The sequence below is a fragment of the Ovis canadensis genome, chromosome 1 (genome assembly GCF_042477335.2).
Source record: "Ovis canadensis isolate MfBH-ARS-UI-01 breed Bighorn chromosome 1, ARS-UI_OviCan_v2, whole genome shotgun sequence".
Classification (NCBI taxonomy): Eukaryota; Metazoa; Chordata; class Mammalia; order Artiodactyla; family Bovidae; genus Ovis; species Ovis canadensis.
In genome coordinates, this window is record NC_091245.1 from 237,533,812 (window position 1) to 237,554,673 (window position 20,862).

Genomic DNA, 20,862 nt, shown 5'->3' on the forward strand with positions numbered 1-20,862 from the left:
CTTAGAGGTCAGCCACTACATCTGCACCCAGGTCAGGCTTTTGTGGGCTGCTCCCAGCCAACAACTGAATATGGTTAGATTTGAAATCAGGCCCAGCTCTGCAGCACACAGGACTCAGTTTTGGCTCTAGGACTCCCTTCAGCCTGGAGAAAACTTTCTTGGGATTGCACTATCTTGGACTCTGCCCAAACAAACCTCCTTCCTAACACTTCTTATATCACAGATGTCAAACTAGCATTGTGGCCTAAGGGTCTCCCTGTCTTCCTCTTCATCAGTGTTTCCCCCAATCATTCTGTTGCATTCTTGATTCTGTCTTGGAAACTATCTCTTAGAGGATCAAATTTAACATATCTGCACACCAGCAGCTGATGAATATACCTCAAAGTTCTGCCTTGAACTTAAAATTCGTATAAAAACTGCTTTCTCAACAACTTCTCCCAGGTGATTCTAATGTATCTCAGAGGTAACACATGTCATATTAAATTCCTTATTTTGCCATACGCCATGTTCCTTTCCAGCAATTCTTGCCTTGTGTAGTCACACCATCTTCTATCTTCTGCTGATTACCTCCTCCTCCCTATGTTCAACTCAGACATTTATTAAACTCTTTGGGATATGTGCCATGTCAGTTACGGACTCTAGCTTTCAGTCATGCCTCTCTCCAATTCTGTATTCACAAAGGCTTTCCACAAACTAGCTCCATCATATATTTGCTACTTTATCAATGTCACCTCCTCATTCATCCATCATTCCACCCGTCATTTCTCCCACTCAACCAAGTAAATATCCTGAACTTGCTCATGGCTCTGAATCGCTGAAGGTAGTATTTTATCATCCCCAAATTTCTCTGTTGTTCAACTTCTACATGTTTTTCAAGGTACAACTCAAATGCTATTCAGTGAAACTCCACTCCCAAACCAGCTACCACTATAGACAAAGGTAGAAACTATTTCCTGTTTATTATCTTGGTATGCTATATAGACTGCAATTATAGCACTCCCTTCTTACATTTTGCTACAATTATGTACATATTATGTATGTATTTCCAAATATGAAAAGGAGTATGTCAACTCTGTTTATTGTCACCATGCTTATTTAACTTATATGCAGAGTACATCATGAGAAACCCTGGGTTGGATGAAGCACAAGCTGGAATGAAGATTTCTGGGGAAATATCAATAACCTCAGATATGCAGATGACACCCTTATGGCAGAAAGTAAGGAAGAACTAAAAAGCCTCTTGATGAAAATGAAAGAGGAGAGTGAAAAAGTTGGCTTAAAGCTCAAAGATCATGGCATCTGGTCCCATCACTTCATGGCAAATAGATGGGGAAACGGTGGAAACAGTGTTAGATTTTATTTTGGGGTGCTCCAAAATCACTGCAGATGGTGACTTCAGCCATGAAATAAAAAGATGCTTGCTCCTTGGAAGAAAAGTTATGACCAACCTAGACAGCATGTTAAAAAACAGAGGCATTCTTTGCCAACAAAGGTCTGTCTAGTCAAGGCTATGGTTTTTCCAGTAGGCATGTATGGATGTGGGAGTTGGACTATAAAGAAAGCTGAGCGCTGAAGAATTGATGCTTTTGAACTGTGGTGTTGGAGAATACTCTTGAGGGTCCCTTGGATGGCAAAGAGATCCAACCAGTCCATCCTAAAGGAAATCAGTCCCGAATATTCATTGGAAGGACTGATGTTGAAGCTGAAATTCCAATACTTTGGCCACCTGATGAGAAAAACTGACTCACTGGAAAAGACCCTGATGCTGGGAAAGATTGAAGGCAGGAGGAGAAGGGGGGACAACAGAGGATGAGATGGTTGGATGGCATCACCAACTCAATGGAAATGAGTTTGAGTAAACTCTGGGAGTTGGTGATGGACAAGGAGGCCTGGTGTGCTGCAGTCCACGGGGTTGCAAAGAGTCAACACTACTGAGCGACTGAACTGAACTAAACTGATGTGTGTATTCTGTCCTTTCACTAGGACTTTGAAGCAATGAACCATGTATTATTAGTCAATATCTGTCCAATTTCTTGAATGGTACTTCCATCATAGTAGATATTCAGTAAATACTTGTGGAATTAACTGAAGCAGCAAAGAAATAAAGTTATATTGATTGGACTTTTCTTGAGAAATGCATATTAACTTTTAATGATTATTTCAGTGTTGCTTGAAAATAATCTGTTTTGTTCACTGTCTCCATCAAAACAGATAGGTTTGAGGCCACTAATCAAAATTCAAATAAAAATCCAAGGCTAATCTATCATTTTCTTAAGTAAGGAAAAGTCATGCTAGACATACACAATCACATTTGAGCAAAGCAAACTGCCGATATTATATAGGTGTTTAGGGAAGAGTTCATTTTGAGATGTGCTTGTTACTGAGGTAAGACTATGGTGTCAGTGTTAGAAACTGACGCAAACATTCTATAAATACTTACTGAATATCTACTATGATGGAGGCACTTTTGTGTTGGATACAAAAGTGCATTCTGTGTTGGTTACAGAAGAAGAATGAGTGGATGTCAGCCTTAGAGTTGTGTTCAGGTTATTGAGTCTGCCACAGATGTAGTGGTTTCTTAGAACCATGGCTATGAAACAATCAATTATTGACTAGACAGGTGTAAAGACATTTCAGTTGGATTTTTTTGTGATACAATAGATCAGTTTTTTACTAAGAGTGTGAGGGGATATTTTTCTATCCTCAGGTATTATGAAGATACTTATATTCAGATTTCTTACCTTAGTTCATGACCTTTAGATCCTCTAATAAACTCTAGGCTTACAAAATCATAGATACACATGCCTTTTTCCTACAACCAGTTAATTAGTTACAGGAATATCATAATAAATATCACAGTTTGGTGTTACACAGTTTTCCCTGGAGGGTTTATCTTTTGCTTAGAGGATAGATGAAAATATTCATGCAAGGAACTCTCTGAATTGGGAACTATCCATAAAGCTGCTTTCCTTTCAATTTTTTTTTTTGTTGTTGTTGTTTTGTTTTGTTTTATTCACAATAAGAAGCTCAAGAGCTGTAACACAGGAATTCATTGCTGAGTCAGCTGTTTTGAAAGTTATTCTTAAGAAGTACAGAGAGCAGAAAGGATAAGTGCACCCGCACATATGAAACCTGTGTTAATCACTTTTTACATATTATCAATTAATCTCCAAAACGACAAAGTAGGTGTTCTTATGTCCATTTCTATGGGGGGCAGGGAAGAACTTACAGGGGTTAAATAAATTTTTTAACCTCATGAAGCTTGGAAGTGACAAAATTAGAAGTTGAATCCAGATTTCTACTTCAATAGCCAAAAAAATTTCTCCCTCTATCATACTGTGGCTCAGACAGTAAAGAATCTGCCTGCAATGTGGGAGACCCAGGTTCAATCCCTGGGTTAGGAAGATCCCCTGGAGAAAGGAAGGGCTAGCCACTTCAATATTCTTGCCTGGAGAATTCCACAGAGGGGTCTGGCAGGCTACAGTCCATGGGGTCATAAAGAGTCAGACATAACTGAGCCACTAACACTTACATAGCATACTTCCTGTCATAAAGAAAAGTTGAGTACCTCAGTTTCAAAGAAATTAGTCTGGAGACAGCATACAGTGGAAATTGGGAAAAAAAATCTCTACCAGTCATCCTAACCTGAAACAGTGATGCTAAATGTATATTTCTCACTGGCTGTTGTTTTGAATTTTCTTTAATTATCACAAAGCAAAAACTAAAATATTGTTAAATTTAGAAAGTTACCCAATTTCCATATTCCAGCTATTCTCATACAAACATGTGCTGTGAAGAAAGCCACCCTACAGGAGAGTGCGGTATAATTAGGTTCCAGTGGGTGTATACAAATGGTTACTTCAACATATTCACATTTCAAAAAGGAGTCTATATGATTCAGTAGTTTCATCTCTCTATCTACACCATGCATTTTTAAATGGGTGAAATGAACATACAAATCTCTATAAAACAAATCAAAATATGAAAAACACATGTCTAGCTTACATTTACTGGGGTTTTCTATGAGTCTTATGGGTTACTAAGCACTCACTTAAAACAAGAATAGGGTCATAAAAAGAGAAGAATGAGTTAGTATTTTTTAAATGCATTCAAGGAAGTCCTATTCACTAACTTTGGACAGATAACAAATTCAACCATTTTAAATTATATTTAAGAACAAAGGTTTGGTTTCTTAGTGATACAATTATAATTCAGATTGACTTTTTATATTTTTGATTGTGAAAAACAGGAGTGAACAGGATAAAACAATTGAGTATACATAAGGTGAAAATCAAATTGGACTATCAGAAGCACAACTTTTTCTTGAAACTAAGCCAATCAAGTAACTTCTTTTGTGAATATTCAAAAATATAGCATTGATTAATGGCCTTTAATGTGACCTTTAGAAGATACACTATTTTCGTTAAATTGTTTTGTATAGCATATGTGGAATACACAGGTACCTTTAGAATTTCAATAAATTTTATTGACAGTGAGTGACAAACATTGCACAGTACATTCAATATTAAATAAAAATTCTACTTTGCTAAACTATTTTATTTATTTTTGAATAGGTAATAACATGTAGCAGAGAACACAAAGAGTAAAAGTTTCTCCTAAATCTGTCCTCCTGCACCCCAGTTCCCAATGGAGGGAACTAATATTAAATACCATGGTTCAAGAAAAGTCCTCTGAAATAAAGACTTGGATCTGCATATTGAGTATTGACTGGCTCCAAGTTTTATTCCCCCAAATCAATCTAGAACAGTTGACTGTGAGATATAGCCTAGTAAAATCATTAAACTTTAAAAATGAAAGAACTCTTTGGGTTTCTAGGCAGGGAAAAAAAAAAAAAGAAATCAGGTTGGCATCAAATTTATTGTCATCGACAATCAAACCAAGAAAGCTGTGCAAAACTCCATCAACTTCCTTCAACTTGAAGGAAGGGGTAAACATTTCATACACGGCCAAGCTGTTCTTTGAAATTAACACTACCCAGGAGTCCTTCCTGGGAAATCTACTAACAGATGAATTTCATTTAACATAGAGATGATTAAGGAAACTAGACAAAGGACTAGTAATGAGGATTAAATATACAGTTGACCATTGACTGTTGCAGATGTTAGGAGTGCAGACTCTCTGATGTAATTTCACAGGCAGCTGTCCAAAGCCAGGTCCACACCCACAGATTCAACTATCCCTGGATATTCATATATTTAGTGGGGGAAGAAAAAAAAAAAAAAGCACATGTAAGAGGACCACAATTCAAACTGACATTGTTCAAGAGTCAGATATTCTTAATTGTAGATCTAAACTATAACAAGTGAGAATGAGAGAGAAAAATTATTACATAAATATTCTTTGCTCTGTCAAAGTAACATATAAAAAAAAAACATTTTAAAAAAACACAAAATTTGAGAGATAAAAATGTGAGAAAAAGAGAAAAGAGTATATTCTCACTGAGTGCTGCAAAGTAATAAGTTGAAATGAAAGGAAATTATCTGAAGTTGACAATATAGCTGACATCCTTCCTACCAAGGAAGAAGGGGACTAAGAGTGTTAAATAAAAGCATTAAGATAAGGTAATAATTATGTTGAATATATGTCTTCTTAAACCCAAGAAAACATAAAAGAAAAAGTTTAATTAAAAGGGAGGGGGGTTCATGTTTGGGAACGCATGTAAGAATTAAAGATTTTAAAATTAAAAAAAAAGGAAAAAAAAAGAAATCAGAAAAAAAAAAGCAAAGAAAATAGACTATGTAATGAAAGTCATGCAGGCTGGATGAAGCACAAACTGGAATCAAGATTACCATGAGAAATATCAATAACCTCTGATACGCAGATGATACCACTCTTATGGCAGAAAGTGAAGAACTAATGAGCCTCTTGAAGAAAATCAAAGAGGAGAGTGAAAAAGTTGGCTTAAAACTCAACATTCAGAAAACTAAGATCATGACATCCGGTCCTATCACTTCATGGCAAATAGATGGGGAAACAGTGGAAACAGTGTCAGACTTTATTTTTCTGGGCTCCAAAATCACTGCAGATGGTGATTGCATCCATGAAATTAAAAGACACTTGCTCCTTGGAAGAAAAGCTATGACCCACCTAGACAGCATATTAAAAAGCAGAGACATTACTTTGCCAACAAAGGTCCATCTAGTCAAGGCTATGGTTTTTCCAGTAGTCATGTATGGATGTGACAGTTGGACTATAAGGAAAGCTGAGCGCAGAAAAATTGATGCTTTTGAACTCTGGTGTTTCAGAAGACTCTTGAGAGTCTCTTGGACTGCAAGGAGATCAAACCAGTCAATTCTGAAGGAAATCAGTCCTGAATATTCATTGGAAGGACTGATGCTGAAGCTGACACTCCAATACTTTGGCCACCTGATGTGAAGAACTGGAAAAGACCCTGATGCTGAGAGAGACTGAAGGCAGGAAGAGAAGGGGACGACAGAGGATGAGATGGTTGGATGGTATAACCAACTCGATGAGCATAAGTTTGAGCAAGCTCCCGGTATTGGTGATGGACAGGGAAGCCTGGAGTGCTGCAGTCCACGGGGTCGCAAAGAGATGGGCACAACTGAGCAACTGAACTGAATGAAAGTCACATGGTAAACATAATTTAATGTTACAAAGACAAAACTTTCATCATATCAATAAATGTAGATAGTCTCAACTTAACTATTAAAAACAAAAAACCAAAAAACTTTAGATCAGTTTACAGATCAAAACCAGAAGAAGGAATATTCTTCAAGCCGCCTAATTTTATTCCTTCCTAAAGTCATTGTCTTTGCTCTGTGTTTTCCGGTGCTGAGCATTTGTCAATATTGACTTTGTTTATACTATAAATTGCAAAATACATTTTTAATCCCTCGAATCTTACTGCTCCAAATTCAGTTCTTCTAAAGACTGTAGCATTGGATATTTATGAGAGGAAAAAAAGGAGCAACTGTTGGGCTTTGAGGGGGAAAAATCCAGTGTAATGCATATTATTCTTAAATGCTAAGTGTTTCCAGGCTTCCTCTTTCCATTTCTTATGGACTTGCATCATCTTTTTTAAGATTATGTGTAAAAGATTAAAGATAAATAAATATGTCAGGAAAAGGTATTTATCTAGTGAAAATTATTTTAAAGTGCTTTCATTTCCTTGCTGTGTAATCACAGGCAAATCACTAATCTTGGTCTCTTCTAGAATTCTGCATCCTTCCTACATTGCAAATAATGAAAATTAAGCTATTTTGAAAGCCAGTTGATAAGCAGTATACAGCACTGCTGCTCACAATCATATCTTACAAAATTTTCACTGACTTTTAGATTAAATAATATTACCATATGGAAAAATCAGAACATATAGATAGAGGAAAAAGCAATAATTAAATCAGTCATTCTACCACAACACTGTTGCAGATATTTCTATGTATAACCATCTGTATTTACTCTGTCATCATCCTGGAAAAGAAATCTGTCCAACAGCCACCAAGACTGCACGCAGCCTACTGCCCCTTCTCCATCCCTTTGATTTGTAAATGGAGATGAAAAATGGGGCTGGGAAGGACTTGAATCTGGGAGGGAAAAATCAAAGCAAAGGCTCTGGTTGTGTCATAGGCACTATCACCTGTGTATGGAGAAGGAACTGGTAGTCCATTTCAGTATTCTTCACGGAGAATTCCATGGACAGAGGTGCCTAGTGGGCTACAGTCCATGCAGTCACAAAGAGTCAGACACGACTGAGTGACTTTCACTTCCACTTCACCTTTACTGTACCTCTTACCAGGCCACAAGGTTAAATGCCAAAATAAAAAGTGTTCTTAAATAAATTATAATCCCCTTGGACTTTTAATAGGGACTCATTTGTAACCCCCTAGTTTTCTATTTATAGCATAGAATCAGAGACAATATATTTCTCTAAAATATTGATGCATCTGATTTTTCAAATTATGAATATATTCAATGTAAAAACCTAGATGACACAGAAAAGAATAAACAAAAGGAAATTAAAACTCCCCATTTATGACCCCACACTGCCACCATATTTTACATCAACAAATCATTTTGATGTATTTTTAGTGACCAATAAAGCTTACCTTCAACTGCAAATATCAGTACATTGCGTAGAGAGGAAATAGACCATTAACCTATCAGTGTGTCTCCTCACTCTTCTCCTTAGTAAAGTCAGCTAGGATTAGTCCTTAACCACAATTAATTTTTTAATAATTTTATTTATTTATAGTTAGGACTGTGCTGGGTCTTCCTTGCTGTGTGCGTTTTTCTCTAGTTGCAGCAAGTAGGGTCTTCTTTCTAGTTGCAGTGTGAGGGCTCCTCATTGCGGTGGCTTCTCTTGGGTTGCTGAACATGGACTCTAGGGTTTCAGCAGTTGTGGTGCACAGGCTTAGTTATTCTATGGCATGTGGGATCTTTCTGGCCCAGGAATCGAACACATGTCTCCTGCATTGACAGATGGATTCTTTACCACTGAGCCACTTGGGAAGCCCCTTAGTGACAATTATAGTGTATCATGGCTGAGTAGTAAGTATTAAATGTCGAAGTGCTAATTGTTCCAGCTAACTGGAACAGTGATAAATAACTGACCAGTGATTAAAAATTAATCTGGTTACCAAATATCCTTCTCACAATTATAATAACTTCCTTATCTCCACATACTGATATTTATTTGAATTGGACCAGATGATCCTTGAGTTTCCTTCTAGTACAAAGATGTGGGTGACAACTCTCTGAAAAATAATATAAAAAGAAACTAAGACATGTACTATAAGTAAGTTAGCTTTTAGTGAGATTTTTCTTAAAGTTATCAGAAAATCAATTCAAGCCTTCCCATCTAATGTGTTTTGACATTTATTCTTTTGATATAAAATTAGTTACCATGCACAGATTCTTAATAATTGATGTTGTTTACTTTGAATGTGATTACTCATAGAAGGCTGGAGAAATGAATCAATACTTGCTTAGCTTCTCCAAAATAAATCAGAGTTAATTGTTAAAGTAATGCACGTTAATTTAGCCTGTCAAATTAATTTCCCAGCACCTTCTTATGCTACAAGAGTCTTAATTAAGAAATAACTAATGTTACTTTCCCTTATTACAGGTATTGCTGAGCCACTGGCTCTGAACAAGGTCATTTGACTCCTTTGATGTATGTGATTTAAAGAACACCAGAGAAAATCTACACAATATTACACAGTTTGAGAGTGATTCTATTTTCTTTCTGCAAACTGTTCTGTTCTTCAAGATGCAATGTGGGCCTCCTATGAAGCTGTGTGGAGTTTCAGTACTGTGTGGAGTCCTTCAGAGTGTTCAGTCCCAAGTTTCACAATTTTAGGAGGTTCACTGACTCCCTTTTTCTGAAAGAGAGAAGGGAGTGATGAAGTCTATGGAAATTATAATAAGAGGAAAGTCTGAAGAAATACAGAGTATTTAATCTAATAAAAGATGAAGGGATTGATATCTGTATATGTATAGCTGAGTCCCTTCACTGCTCACCTGAAGCTATCACATTGTTAATTAGCTATACCCCAATACAAAATATAAGTTAAAAAAAAAAGATAAAGGGATATAACAATGAGAACATCCTCTCTTGTTTGAATGTATGTTATACACTAGAGGGCTTTATTTTACATCCGATTTAGGTGGCAGAAATAGCACTGGTGATTGATAACTACAGGGCGGTATATAAAGATTTAACATGAGAAACTTTTGATGATAGAAAGGGCTCCCTTACCCACGACTGAGCTTCCTGGAATAAGCATCCCGTGAAGGAACACTGCCGAGGGGCAGGGGCTGATGCTGAAGGACAGTTCTCTAAGGCTCCAGTCTCAGTGTTTCAAGTGTACTAAACATGGGGAAGCCTTTCCTTCTTAGTCCAGCCCACACTTTGACTCTTGTTACCCACATTAAATGGACATTTTAAAACTCCAAAAGACAGGGACTTGTTGAAAGTCCTCATAGTCCCCCATTACATGTCAAGTCATGCTTAAGAATTGCTGCTGTGTCACTTCAGTCGTGTCCGACTCTGTGCAACCCCATAGACGGCAGCCCACCAGGCTCCCCCGTCCCTGGGATTCTCCAGGCAAGAACACTGGAGTGGGGTGCCATTGCCTTCTCCAATGCATGAAAGTGAAAAGTGAAAGTGAAGTCGCTCAGTTGTGTCCGACTCTTAGTGACCCCATGGACTGCAGCCCGCCAGGCTCCTCCGTCCATGGGATTTTCCAGGCAAGAGTACTGGAGTGGGGTGCCATTGCCTTCTCCAGCTTAAGAATTACTCATTGCTATTCTATGTTGTTATTTGGTCACTAGGTCATGTCTGATGCTTTGCGGCCCAGTGGACTGCTGCAGGCCAGGCTTCCTTGTCCTTCACCTTCTTCTGGAGTTTGTTCACACTCCTGTCTGTTGAGTCAGTGATGCTATCTAACTATCTCGTCTGCTGCCTCCCCTTCTTCTCCTGCCCTCAATCTTTCCTAGCTCAGGGTCTTTTCCAATGAATCGGCTGTTTGCACCAGGTAGTCAAAGTATTGAATAGAGCTGGCCATTGCTGGGGTACAGGCCAGGTTGTTGGAAAGAAAATGTGAGACCAAGAGCATCATTCCTATTTTCCAAAGTTTATGGAAAGCACTGCAGTTCATATACAAGCGGTTGTACTCTGTCCATCCACCTGGTCTAGCACTTAACACATAATATTTAGTTAGTTTTTACAACATGATATGAGCTCCTTATGACCAGAGACTCTATTTCTACTTATCTTTATAACACCATAGCTTATCCAAGTGTTGGCATTTATTAGATACTCAGTGTGTGCTTAATGGAGGAATAAATATATTCCATTCCAAGTAAGCATTCCCTCAGTGCAGACACTATATCAACGGTAAAGCATTGAGAATTAAAATAAGGTTCAGTCCTTGCTCGTAAGGAGTACTAAAAAAAAAAAAAGTCAACAGAATAAATACATGAGTGAATGAGAGCACTGTATTGGATAGAGTTTTGCCTTTTAACATTTCTTTCAACTCCAGGGAAGCCCTCTTTCAACTCTAGGAGTCTATAAATCTGTATTCCTTTCCTCAATTAAAATAGGTTAAATGTAAGAGCAGGAAAAGTAGTCATACAATATTAGGATTTTCCTAGGTTTTTAGTCTAAGGTGGGTAACAGCTCAGTTCAGGTCACTCGCTCAATCGTGTCTGACTCTTTGCGACCCTATCGACAGCAGCATGCCAGGCTTCCCTGTCCATCACCAACTCCCAGAGCTTACTCAAACTCCATGTCCATCCACATCGGTGATGCCATCCAACCATCTCATCCTCTCTTGTCCCCTTCTCCTCCCTCCTTCAATCGTTCCCAGGATCAGGGTCTTTTCAAATGAGTCAGTTCTTCGAAACAGGTGGCCAAAGTATTAGAATTTCAGTTTTAGCATCAGTCTTTCCAATGAATATTCAGGACTGATCTCCTTTAGGATTGACTGGTTGGATCTCCTTGCAGTCCAAGGAACTCTCAAGAGTCTTCTCCAACACCCAATTCAAAAGCATCAATTCTTTGGTCTCAGCTTGCTTTATAGTTTAATTCTCACATCCATACATGACTACTGAAAAAACCATAGCTTTGACTAGATGGACCTTTGTTGGCAAAGTAATGTCTCTGCTTTTTAATATGCTATTAGGTTGGTCATAGCTTTTCTTCCAAGGAGTAAGCATCTTTTAATTTCATGGCTGCGGTCACCATCTGCAGTGATTTTGGAGACCCCAAAATAAAGTCTGTCACTGTTTCCACTGTTTCCCCACCTATTTCCCATGAAGTGATGGGACTGGATATCATGATCTTTGTTTTCTGAATGTTGAGTTTCAAGCCAACTTTTTCACTCTCCTCTTTCACTTTCATCAGGAGGCTCTTTAGTTCTTCTTCACTTTCTGCCATAAGGATGGTGTCATCTGCTTATCTGAGGTTATTGATATTTCTCTCAGCAGTCTTGATTCTAGTTTTTGCTTCATCCAGCCCAGTATTTTGCATGATGTACTCTTCATAGAAGTTAAATATGCAGGGTGACAATATACAGCCTTGACATACTCCTTTCCTGATTTTGAACAGTCTGTTGTTCCATGTCCAGTTCTAACTGTTGCTTCTTGACCTGAGAAATACAGATTTCTCAAGAGGCAGGTCAGGTGGTCTGGTATTCCCATCTCTTGAAGAACTTTCCACAGTTTGCTGTCATCCACACAGTCAAAGGCATAGTCAATAAAGCAGAAATAGATGTTTTTCTGGAACTCTCTTGTTTTTTTGATAATCCAGCGGATGTTGGCAATTTGATCTCTGCTTCCTCTGCCTTTTCTAAATCCAGCTTGAACATCTGGAAGTTCACAGTTCACATACTGTTGAAGCCTGGCTTGGAGAATTTAGAGCATTACTTTGCTAGCGTGTGAGATGAGTACAATTGTGCGGTAGTTTGAGCATTCTTTGGCATTGCCTTTCTTTGGGATTGAAATGAAAACTTACCTTTTCCAGTCCAGGCCACTGCTGAGTTTTCTAAATATGCTGGCATATTGAGTGCAACACTTTCACAGCATCATCTTTTAGGATTTGAAATAGCTCAACTGGAGTTCCATCACCTCTACTAGCTTTGTTTATAGTGATGCTTCCTGAGGCCCACTTGACTTCATATTCCAAGATGTCTGGCTCTAGGTGAGTGATCACACCATTCTGGTTATCTTGGTCATGAAGATCTTTTTTGTACAGTTCTGTGTATTCTTGCCACCTCTTCTTAATATCTTCTGCTTCTTTAGGTCCCTACCATTTCTGTCCTTTATCGAGCCCATCTTTGCATGAAATGTTCCCTTGGTGTCTCTGATTTTCTTGAAGCACTCTCTAGTCTTTTCCAGTCTATCATTTTCCTTTATTTCTTGGCACTGATCACTGAGGAAGTCTTTCTTATCTCTCCTTGCTAGTCTTTGGAAATCTGCATTCAAAAAGGGTATATCTTTCCTTTTCTCCTGCCTTTAATTTCTCTTCTTTTCTCGGCTATTTGTAAGGCCTCATCAGACAACAATTTTGCCTTTTTGAATTTCTTTTTCTTGGGCATGGTCTTGATCACTGCCCCTTGTACAATGTCACAAACCTCTGTCCATAGTTCTTCAGGCACTCTATCAGATCTAATTCCTTGAATCTATTTGTCACGTCCACTGTATAATCATAAGGGATTTGATTTAGGTCATACCTGAATGGTTTAGGGGTTTCCCATACTTTCTTCTAGCTCAACTTCTAGCAAATCAAATAATTTGAGAAGTCAATTTACAGTTAAAGAGATGGGAAACAAAAGGTCTTGGTAGAAATTTGGGTTAAAGCCATATAAAATTTCAGTTTTCTCATATGAAGAAAAACACTTTCCAGTTCTAGAATTCAAAGTGTTTGGTAATTTTCTCTATATGCTAATTGAAGAATTCAAAATATTACATATATATTAAAAATAACAAATATCATCACAATGTTCACTCTCCATTTAATTTATATTAACATGAAATTCACTCATTTATAATTCAGTTACTTTCATTTTTCCTGTTTTACAGAGGATGTAACAGGACATAGAGTTAAGGTGTTTGCCCCTAGATCATGAAATAGCAAATAGTATCCCTCAGCAGTTGAGCACTGGAGTTTATGTTCATAGTCATTTCACTATATTACCTCTCATAAATAATATTCTCCTGTAGCATGGTATGAATTTTATTTATTACATCACATTAAGATTCTTTTTACCAGCTATTGCATAAAGCAGAATCAGTGATCCATGATTAGTCTTGCTTCTGATGCAGTCATGATCAAAGATAAGCCTAGGCTTTGAGAGGAAGTATACAAAGCAATAAAACGGAGCCCATTAGCAGAAAAACAATAGTCATTATTTTAATTCCCTGTTTATTATTTATACAAACAGAGACCGTCACCACTGTCTCTGTCCCATTCCCCACCCCTGTCCAAAAAGACACAGTTATATAAAGTAATAACTGATTATTTGAACAAATAACAATGTATTACTCTACATATTCACACACACACACACAGAACCCTGCAAGTCACTGTTTTGCCAAACCATTTTGATACACTGGGGGTTAAGGTGCTTGCTCTGAAAAGCAAGGTACATTTAATTTGGGGAGTGAAAGATCTTTTTTCCCACTTAGTTTCACATATATTCTGTTTTTCACTTTGTGCTCTAAATAGTAGTTAATTGGGACTATTTAACAGATTGCATACGTGGCTGCTGAGAGTAATTGTATCTTAACAACAACTGAAGGAGTTTTTACTTAATTTGCAAGCAGTTTGGTTGAGAATGACCTTGCCCCCTACAGTTGGATTCAAAGAGTTAGGCAGAAGCTAAAATGCTCCTGACTGCAGGAGGTGAAACTCATTCATATTCTTTTGTAAACAAATTAACAGTGAGTTGCCAGTGTGTTTTCATCCTCCCCAATCACCTTAGCAACGAGGATATAGGAACAGCATGGACTTTCCTCAGAACGTGCAGTTTTTCCTAGCACAAGAAGACAGCAACAAATGGAACTGGCAAAATTCCCAATTTATTTTAATCCTTGAAATGAGTCTCAGAATTTCCATGAAACATAGATTCCAATGTAAAAAGAAAGGGCTCATCTTCTCTTGTATATGCAATTGTTAGTTATTTCTCAGTAGGACTATACTTATTTATTTTTAAAATTTTTCTTGACATAGTTTGACCAAGTTCAAATTAATTTCAGTCCAGAAAGAAAAGGAAGACATATTTCCAAGTAATGAGGCTAGGCTCATTTGAATGGCAGGCCACTGATGGTAGTTATATTTTATTCTTCTGTGTTTGAGGAATATGAGCTCTAGGAAGTGGAGAAAGATAAAACCATATGGGAATTATGAAGTCTACTGGAGCCCTTGGGGTCAGATGGAGCCTGGGATAGGACAAACCCTGCCAGAAGATTGAAGTCAGTTACCTGTAGGTAATGAGCCAAAGAGCTGTGTTTTGTGTGCTTTCCCAGCCATTCTCACCCTTCCCACATGGGAAGGGTGAGAAATCTGTTCATTCGTGGATTTCTTACAGTTTTGATTGTTGCTGATCTTCTCTTAAGACAAAGAACTAGTAAAACTAAAGCACAAATGTACTTAGGAACTATCCTGTAGGACCTCAACCACCTAACCTCTCTACCTTCACTCTTTAGTATTTATCTTCACTCTTTGATCCGTGAAAGATTAGTTCCTCTAATAAATGTTCCACACAGTTCAAATATCAGTAGTAAGAATTTTATGTCCACACAGTTAGCAGGTGGTTTGTCCCAATATCCAAAGTTTAAAAAATAGATTATCAAAAGAAAAGGCATTTTTTAAATGTCTTCATCATCGTTGTGTTTCAATCTGGAAATACTTGTATTTTATTGCTACATTTGAACTAACTTCTAGTTAGTGTCTGTGTTTAAAAGTTGTAAAAATAGTTTTACTTTGTTTAGTGAATTGCGATAGCATGAGCTGCTTTTACGCATTTTCTGTCTTGCATTGATGTGAGGAGAATCCATGCTGGCCTTGTTGGAGAAAAGATTTTATAGCATGTATCCCTAGTACCCCCACTCCTACCCTTTAAAATAGTACAAAGTCTGGAGTTTTAAATGCTGTCATGAAATGCAAAAAATAAAAACTATTAGACGCTGCAGGTACCCTTGTAAATTTGAAAACAGCTGGTGATATAAACCAAGTCTTAAACTAGTTCTTAAACAAGTTTGTAACATGAATCCTGTATCTTAGGTTAGGTTCTCCAAGAAACAGATAGAGACAGATTTTCATGCAGGAGTTCATTAGAGAGTAACCTTGGATTAGCATCAGTAAGGAATAACAGAAGCAGGGTTGGAGAGAGGGAGAAGTTGAAAAAGATTGCATGAGAGCCTCAGCAAATCCCACACGGAACCCTGAATCTTGAATGGCTCTTCAGAGGTCACCCAAATGTACTTTTAATATACCACCACCATCACCAGCCAACATGGAGCAGTCACTAGATGTGGGTAGCCAGGGGGGAAAGGTCCTAACATTGGGCAGTGCAGCTCCCTTCCGTTGAGGCAATTCCTAGAAAAGAACTTAGCTCTATAACAAAATCAACCACACTCATAACAGCTAGGGAAAGGAGGGCATTGATCCTGACATGGGGATCTGGATTTCAGAGTGCAGTATCCACAGATATAGCTCAGAACTTGCAAAATTCAGATCCTCTTGTTTCATATAAGCTCACCATCTAAAATAATCTTTTCTAGGATTCTGGGTTGATGTATGGGCTTTCCTTATAGCTCAGTCAGTAAAGAGTCTGCCTGCAATGCATGAGACCTGGGTTCGATTCCCAGATCAGGGAATCCCTTGGAGAAGGAAATGGCAACCCACTTCAGTATTCTTGCCTGGAGAATTCCATGGACAGAGGACCCTGGTGGGCTACATTTCATGGGGTCGCAAGAGTCAGACAGGATTGATGTATAAGAGGAAGGTTAGGTGGAAACAGCTACAGCCCTCACCACTGAAGCTGGTCTTGGGAACACAACTGATACTCATCTCCTTTCTTTACTATCCCTTCTAGATTCCCTTCCGTCTCAAATAGCACATCCCCTGATCCAGTTGGTTTACATCATGAGGAAATCCAAGCCCTCATTCCTAAAATTTCTGATCCTCTGATCACCATGCCCTTCTCAAACTGTGGTGTCAGTACTTGACAATTTACAGTCAGAATTGGATAAGGAATACCAAGAAACACCATGGTGGATCTCCAGGCTGCCAGAGGTATTTTTGCCTCCCCTAATATGTAATGGCAGTATCATAGACTCGTCATCATCATGGTCCATTATCTCAGCCAGGATGGTAACTTGTTTTCAGGCCTTTTGGCACAAGGAATCCGAAATGCTAGTTGACTGAAAACCGAACTTAAAAGTGTTGTTGGTAAAAGCATTTATCTTTGATAACAGAAATTTTAGGCCTGCGAAGCTTGTCATTATAGAGTCAGAGGCACAAATTCTTCAAGGGGCTCTGTAGGACTGATAGCAAAAGGGGCTACTCACTATCTTCACATCTTTTATTCCCTGGGGACATAGCACTGTATAATGATCACTAATTTAGGACGTGTCCTATGTCCTAGAGGATGACACCCCATCTTTGAAGAGTATTATCTTCAAGCTTAGGTGTCAGCTATAACTTCAAAAGGCAGTTCTATTACTCTAAAGGTCTGGTAGCTTTTCAGTGGTATGGTCTGTTATAGGAATAGTGTATTGTTTTGTTATAAGTCCTCTGCCAAACCTCTTTTGCTTTAAAGTGGTCCTTGGTCTGAAACATTGTCAGGTGTAATACCATGTATGTGAATCAAACATTATGTAAATGTTGGAGATGGCTGAGGTCCTATAAATGGAGAATTCAATCTGATACCTAGAAAATATCCTGATTCTAGTAAAGATAAATTGCTACATTTTCCAGGAGATAACTGAGTTGCCACCAAGTATCTTGTTGGTATCCCTTAGAGATGGTGCCATATCAAGTCTTAGTATTGGTCTTTGTTGCTGTCTGGTTGGACATCTGACAGCAACAGGTAGATAGATCAGCCATAGTCAAGGCAAGGCCATGACATTGGGTGGACCCATGCCTAGTGTCTATCCTGACACCATGAATACCCTGTCCATGCTCTTTTTGTGCCAGCACTGCAGTTGCTGATAGCAGGCTGGCTGTCACATGTCTGCCAGTAGCAGAGAGTCATTCTGTCTGTCTAGCTGTTTGGAGCCTCTTTCATGGTAAATGCTCCCTGGCAGGCGTAACAAGTTATACATGGACCTGTCACTATGACAGGCCCATCATCAGGCCCTTTCTTCAGACCTCTGATCCCTCAAAGTTTCCATTTTTCTCCCTACAATTTCTCATCAAGAAGCCACACCAATGCCATCCAAATATCTCATCCTCTGTTGTCCCTTTCTCCTCCTGCCCCCAATCCCTCCCAGCATCAGAGTCTTTTCCAATGAATCAGCTCTTCACATCAGGTGGCCAAAGTATTGGGGTTTCATCTTCAACATCAGTCCTTCCAACAAACTGATCTTCCAATGAATTCAAGACTGATCTTCTTTAGGATGGACTGGTTGGATCTCCTTGCAGTCCAAGGGACTCTCAAGACTCTTCTCCAACACCACAGTTTGAAAGCATCAATTCTTCAGTGCTCAGCTTTCTTCACAGTCCAACTCTCACATCCATACATGACTACTGGAAAAACCATAGCCTTCACTAGATGAACCTTTGTTGGCAAAGTAATGTCTCTGCTTTTGAATATGCTATCTAGGTTGGTCATAACTTTACTTCCAAGAAGTAAGCATCTTTTAATTTCATGGCTGCAGTCACCATCTGCAGTGATTTTGGAGCCTGCCCATCCATAAAAAGTCTGCTACTATTTCCCCATTGATTTGCCATGAAGTTAAGGGATCAGATGCCATGATCTTAGTTTTCTGAATGTTGAGCTTTAAGCCAACTTTTTCACTCTCCTCTTTCACTTTCATCAAGAGGCTCTTTAGTTCTTCACTTTCTGCTATAAGAGTGGTGTCATCTACATATCTGAGGTTATTGATATTTCCCTGGCAATCTTGATTCCAGCTTGTGCTTCATCCAGCCCAGTGTTTGTCATGATGTATTCTGCATAGAAGTTAAATAAGCAGGGTGACAGTATACAGTCTTCCTGTACTCCTTTTCCTATTTGGAACCAGTCTGTTTTTTCATGTCCAGTTCCAACTGTTGCTTCCTGACCTGCATACAGATTTCTCAAGAGGCAGGTCAGGTGGTCTGGTATTCCCATCTCTTTCAGAATTTTCCACAGTTTGTTGTGATCCACACAGTCAAAGGCTTTGGCATAGTCAATAAAGCAGAAGTAGATGTTTTTGGGGAACTCTGATGCTTTTTCCATGATCCAGCGGAGGTTGGCAATTTGATCTCTCATTCCTCTGCTTTTTCTAAATCCAGCTTGAACATCTGGAAGTTCACGATTCACGTACTGTTGAAGCCTGGCTTGGAGAATAATGAGCATTCTTTACTAGCATATGAGATGAGTGCAATTGTGCGGTAGCTTGTGCATTCTCTGGCATTGTCTTTCTTTGGGATTGGAATGAAAACTGACCTTTTCCAATCATGTGGCCACTGCTGAGTTTTCCAAATTTGCTGGCGTGTTGAGTGCAGCACTTTCACAGCATCATCTTTTAGGATTTGAAACAGCTCAACTGGAATGCCATCACCTCCACTAGCTTTGTTCATAATGATGCTTCCTAAGGCCCACTTGACTTCATATTCCAAGATGTCTGGATCTAGGTGAGTGATCACACCATTGTGATTATCTGGGTTGTGAAGATCTTTTTTGTATAGTTCTTCTGTGTATTCTTGCCACCTCTTCTTAATATCTTCTGCTTCTGTTAGGTCCATACCATTTCTGTTCTTTATCGAGCCCATCTTTGCATGAAATTTTCCCTTGGTATCTCTGATTTTCTTGAAGAGATCACTAGTCTTTCCCATTCTATTGTTTTCCTTTATTTTTTTGCACTGATCACTGAGGAAAGCTTTCTTATCTTTCCTTGGTATTCTTTGGAACTCTGAATTCAAATGGGTATATCTTTCCTTTTCTCCTTTGCTTTTTGCTTCTCTTTTCACAACTATTTGTAAGGCCTCATCAGACAGCCATTTTGCTTTTTTGCATTTCTTTTTTTGGTGGTGGTCTTGATTCCTCTCTCCTGTACAATGTCATGAACCTCTGTCCATAGTTCATCAGGCACTCTGTCTATCAGAATAGTCCCTTAAATCTATTTCTCACTTCCACTGTGTAATCGTAAGGGATTTGATTTAGGTCAAAGCTGAATGATCTAGTGGTTTTCCCTACTTTCTTTAATTTTAGTTTGAATTTGGCAATAAGGAGTTCATTAGCTGAGCAACAGTCCATATATAGTCCATATATAGCATTAATTTGGGCCATTTCCCTTCATATATAAAGTAAGTCCTGGGTTGATGCCTGAAGCTCTGTCCTTGAGAGAATTTTCACTGGTCACCAGCTTTTATGGCCACAATTGAATGGGACTATAGTAAGCATTGGTCCACTTTCAGGTTAAACATAGAGATTGAAAAGTGAAACTTGCTCAGTCGTGTCCGACTCTTTGAGACTCCATGGACTGTACAGTCCTTGGAATTCTCCAGGCCAGAATACTGGAGTGGGTAGCCTTTCCCTTCTCCAGGGGATTTGCCCAACGATTACCCACCCATAAACCAAACTAAGACTTTTTCCTTCTTCATCAGCTAATCAAAATGCTGTAGGTGTGAACTGAGAGAGAGGCATGAATGTAACTGTTGGAGATGCCTATGGATCTGGGTCACCTGCTGTTTGTCTGTGTATGGTCAGTCCTGTCAGATTCTTTGAGACCCCGTGGACTGTATCCCTCTAGGCTTCTCTGTCCATGGAATTTCCCAGACAAGAATACTGGAGTGGGTTGCTATTTCCTACTCCAGGGAATCTTTCTGACCCAGGAATTGAATCTATATCTTTTGCATCTCCTGCATTGGCAGGCGGATTCTTTACCAGTGCATGACCTGGGTAGCTAGGGCCACCTGCTAAAGCAGGTTATTTGTGCTGCCCAGCGCTGCATGTGCAGAATCCTGGATGGACATTCTAATAAGAGAGAGCTGCTCATGATGGAATATGGCAGGACTCTTACTCTTATGACTTTCTGAGTTCAAGAAAACCCAGCTTGGATTTCCCTGGTGGCTCAGTGGATAAGAATCTGCCTGCTATGCAGGGGACACAAGTTCTAGCTCTGGTCTGAGAAGACCCCACATGCCTCGGGGCAACTAAGGCTGTGGGCCAC

At 38.9% G+C, this 20,862-nt stretch overlaps 1 protein-coding gene across 1 annotated transcript in view; it reads right to left on the reverse strand.

Moving 5' to 3' along the window:
• Positions 1-2,976: 2,976 nt before the first annotated feature.
• LOC138424848 (THO complex subunit 2) overlaps positions 2,977-20,862 on the reverse strand; it is a 148,592-nt gene continuing 130,706 nt past the window's right edge. Inside the window, exon 4 of the transcript XR_011445982.1 lies at positions 2,977-5,200. The gene's annotated coding sequence lies outside the window, so the exon portion shown is untranslated. The remainder of the gene's footprint in view (positions 5,201-20,862) is intronic.